This window comes from Carassius gibelio, chromosome A5 (assembly GCF_023724105.1).
Source record: "Carassius gibelio isolate Cgi1373 ecotype wild population from Czech Republic chromosome A5, carGib1.2-hapl.c, whole genome shotgun sequence".
Taxonomy (NCBI): domain Eukaryota; kingdom Metazoa; phylum Chordata; class Actinopteri; order Cypriniformes; family Cyprinidae; genus Carassius; species Carassius gibelio.
Window position 1 is genome coordinate 25349673 of NC_068375.1, and position 5065 is coordinate 25354737.

At 34.1% G+C, this 5065-nt stretch overlaps 1 pseudogene; it reads right to left on the reverse strand.

Annotated features, from left to right (window-relative positions):
• Positions 1 to 299: 299 nt before the first annotated feature.
• Positions 300 to 2573, reverse strand: LOC128014974 (membrane-spanning 4-domains subfamily A member 12-like; annotated as a pseudogene).
• Between the last annotated feature and the right edge of the window lie 2492 nt (positions 2574 to 5065).

The window sequence follows — 5065 nt, forward strand, 5'->3', positions numbered from 1 at the left end:
TCATATTTATAACTGGCTGTATATAAAAACAATATATTATTATTATTTACATTTACATTTAGCAGATGCTTTTATCCGAAGCGACTTACAAATGAGGACAATAAGAGCAATCAAAAACTAACAAAAGAGCAACATTATGTAAGTGCAAAGGACAAGTCTCGTTTAGCCAAATGCAGTACAAGTAGCAAGGTCACCCCCCCCCCCCCCTCCACTCACCCCTTCAATATATATTATGCATAAAATCACTACATGAAAAAAAAAAATGGTTATGACTCAGGTTATTTATTTCATATGAAATGAAGTGTTATAAATGGTGGTAAAAATAAAATAACTATTGATTGTTATGATAAAACTGATTCCCAAGCTTTTAATAGCAATAATAGCATCACTGCCATTAAATCATTTACCTAGTTTAGTAAAACATTGATGACTGTAGACTGGATGTTGCTTGTAGCTTTGCAGGCAAATGCTGAGATACAGATGGAGATGATGAACTGAGGGATGGTGAATATCAGCATTATTCCAACGACCCGCAATTTCTACAGGACATTCAACATGCACAAATATATGAAAGTAGTTCCAAACATATATCCAATCAATAGGTCAAATTCTGCCAAACTTATGTGCCTTTCTTTCTTTTGAAGACCGTTTTCCAATTAAAATGACGTGGAGATTTCTTTCAGTTTATATTAGGAACAGACCAATATGTCTTTATTTACTCAAGGATGTCGTCATTTTCAGTGAATAATGACTAAAATCCCAGCATGTTTTTCTCACAAAGATCTGCTTTGACCAGCAGTATAGTTCAGTGATCATATGGACTTCTTTTGTAATATCTTTAAATATCCGATACCTAGTCATTGTAACTCTATGTTACAGAGCGACCAGTGTTCAGAATTTATCCATTTGTGTTTTATGCAAGAAAGACAGGTTTAGAGTCATGTACGAGTGAGTAGATGACAGAATTTTTATTTTTTAATGAACTGTCCTTTTCAATAAATAGCAGCTTTTAAAACTTATTATTTAAATTAGTAAACATTAAACATGAATACAAAATATTGCACATTATGCATGCAATACCTCAGCATGAAAATGTGGATGATCCATTGATATTAGTTTCAATTGTATGCCCATCAGTATAATGGCTAGTCCTGCAGTTATGGCACTGGCCACATTCAATCCAAGAGAGGCTTTCACCTGCAGGAACAGAATTTACTAATTTCATAAAATTTCTTAAAGAACAGATCACTGAAAAAGGCTTGCATTATTACTTTTAAGCATAAAATCTAGAAATCATATATGAGCAAACAAGAGGGATTGTAACAGACAATGGAGGTGAACAAGACAGGAGGTGAACTCAAACGCAGGATTTACTGAACAACAAGGGGAGACAACTACAAGGAATGACAGATCTATCTTAGGTATCTAAAGCAGTGAAGGTCAGTGACGGGTGAACACTGTGATGGTGATAATGATGATGATGATGATGATGATGATGTTGATTAGGGAGAAACTGTGACAAACAATTATTTCCCCATTTACTTCTACTGGACACTTAAAGAGTGCACAAATGGGACAATGAACAGCTACCACTGACAATTGTGACATTTTATGTTGTATGTATATACGTATATGAATAATTTTTTTAAATTGTTAGCCAATGTTTTTTTTTTTTTTTTTTTTTTTGGTATTCATTATTTCTTCGTTTGCTTTGTTTCTTTTAGAACAAAATAATGAAAAGTGTTCGTTTTAGAATAAAATGTATTTTTATAAATGGAGACTGAAGTATAATTGATTAAAAAATCTGATGCTTTTTGCATCTGATGCATTTTGATGTACAAAATTGATTCTAACTTTAACATAAATAGGGCAAGAATGAATTACAGATGTAGAAGTTTTACAACCATCCCAGCCTTTCAGCTTTGATACAAAATCAGTACTTTCAGAAACAATATGATAAAATAAAAGTTAAAATGTGCTAAAATTGGTGGGTGATCTTGTATGTACATACCAAACATGGATTACGTTTTTTCTGCGCTGCAACAGACAGAGAGCCAGCGCTGATGTACTGAGAAAGAAAAACAGGAATTTCATTATGGAAAATAAAATTAAAAGGGAAATAAGACAAATCCATCAAATGAAACTTACAATGAGAGATCCCCAGTAGGTGATGCCACTAAAGACAACAATAGCAGAGTGTCTGTAGAAATTTCTGGTGTGTAGAATACCAAGTGAGAAGACCATCACTCCAATCATTATCTGTACAGTCTAGACAGCAGATATAGGTTAGATGATTTATGATGACATAAAATGTATGTATGTAAAATGTATGTAAAATGTATGTATGATTTATGATGACATAAATGTAATATATATATAATTATAATTCATCACAAAATGCATTACCCCCAGTGCCTTTGGTTGTGGTTTAAAAAATTCTTTAAGAGTTGTATTGAGATTTGTTCCCATGGCCGGCTGTCCATCAACAAAAATAACGCTGTCTTTTGTCTCCTGTGGATTTATTTGGATAAAAACTCTAGTTTGTCTGTAGAGATGACCTTGCTACTTTCCATTTTAGACAAGTTTTGAATTTCACCTGTGGTATGTTTCAAGTTCACTAGGAAATGTGAACAGAAGAAGTTGTGTATATTTAAAAAAGACAACAAAAAAAATTCCTGATGAATACATAACCTCTGTCAAAACATCGCTATTCAGTTGTTTGAAACAGACAATACAGCGAAATAATAAAAAAGAACTTGGATGTTAATTCAGAAAATATTTTACCTGAAATGAGATTTGTTGACATCTCTTAGATCTTTTGACGTATCTTTGTGTGTGTTTGGACTCCGTAACAGTAAGGAGGGGCTAATAAGGTTTTTATTTTTTCCTTTTTTGGGGGGGTCAGCACTTTCCTAATACAAAGCACATATAAATGCAAAATAAACAAGGCAGAATGTTTCTCGGTCCCTTTAAATAGAGAATACATTGACATTTTAACACTACTGTTACTATTGCTACTACTACTAACAACAACAACAACAATAAACAATATTATACTACGGGGCCGTTGAATGCTTGAATCTGATTGGGTGACGAACGTTCTGAGGTGTCCAATTATTTTCTGGAAAGGCACGGCGAACTTAGTTTAAGGTATCTCTCCTGACCGCATTACGGTTCCATATCACTTCTCATAGTAAAACTGTAATAATGGACACACAGTTTGCACAAAAAGGTGTCGTCAGCTCTTTTCTGTTTTCAGCTCGATTTTATCAGTTAGCAGCCCATATAGTGTAGCAACGTAAAGTCTATACATGACATTTACCACTAGCGATGTAATAACAGCACTGTTTAGAGATGCTGCAGCAGCAGAGTGTTCAGAGATGCACAGAGGTTAGCGTAATTCAAAAAAGCTCTCTCTTTCTCTCTCTCTCTGTGTGTGTGTGTGTGTGTGTGTGTGTGTGTGTGTGTGTGTGTGTGTGTGTGTGTGTCTGTCGCTCTCACTCTCTTTGTAATAACTTCATTAATAACTGAATGCTATCAACAGCTCAAGCCTCCATAACCAGCTTTAAAATGACGTTTTGGAACAATCAAAAGAGGCAGTGTATGAGATGTGGAAGAAATAGTCCTATCACAATTACAATTTAAGTACAAAAACCATACAAATCCCTTTAAAGAAATCATTGGATGGATGTCCAATGATGGAGGTGTGGTAACCGTAGTATAAACGGAATAATTGTCTCCGGACAGTTAAATTATTAGTAAAATAATGCACACCCGAGGTGTAACGGCCACGATGCAAACTCAGGTGTGCATTATTTTTCTAATAATTCAACGGCCCATCGTCAATTATTCTTTACATAAAATATGCACTAATCAGTGTGTTCTTGCATCTTTGTCTAACCAAAGCATAATTATGTTTCTATGCTGGGTGTTACTATTGGCTTGTGCAATAATTTCAATAATTGTGCATAAAAATATTTAGAGGTAACTACTTTTTCTGTCACTAATAACATTAATACATAACGATTATTTGTGGGGTTTCACTGCAAGAAAACAAAAATATAGAAAAAATATTGCAAATGAGAAAAGCCACAGTAAATTCAACCATTTTGGGTTGCAAAAATCCTTGAGACCATGAACTCATTCAACCTAATTAGACAGTACACATGTCATTTCGGTTCGTTTTCTATAACTGATGATCAGAAATGTTCATAGAACGACAGTTCATGTGTTTATGTTCAAACAACAAAAATTTAAATGTATTCATATTTTTTATATTTTATGCACAACAAGGAACTTACAGTAGTCCACAGTAGACTCATCATCAGCACTTTTAATAACAACTGCCACATGCCATATAAGGAATATTTAATACACCATATTACAATAAGCAAAGCTGTAAGGAGAGGTTCCAAGATCTGTACTGAACAGAAAGCTAGCCTTTCTGCAGCTCACCTTAGCTTGGCACTATCCATGGAGGTCATGGCTTCAATTCTTTAAAAATGCAAGAACAGACAATAATGTTTACCTTGATGTTTGTCACTTATACAAGCTTAGATGACTACAACAGACTGGTCTAGAGTAATGTCAGGTTGAATTTTTTATATTTGAACATCTGTGGTTGACTTGCATTTCCTTTTCAGTCTGCTAGTTGTACCTTTGCCCCTTTGGTTAATGTGAGGTATTCATCTGTAAAGCCACATTAATAAAATGTTTCCTTGTTTTCAGCATTGACCAAATTGGAATCTCTTAAAAGACAAGCATAAGGCATATGAACAACATACATGCCATATCAAAATGTTTAGTGAAAAACTGGTCAGACTGAAAGATGATGCAGATGATGAATTGAACACAAATCACAAACGCGTACCATTCAGTATAGTCAAATTGTATTTATATAGCACATTTACTGTAAAAACAACCATGGCTGACCAAAGGGCTTAACCATTTCTGGATAAAACTCACACACAAACAAGACAAATACAGTAAAAACATCAAAAAAATCTCGGCTCAACTAAAAAAAAAAAAAGCTCACGTTACTCCTCTCCTCATCAGGTTACACTGG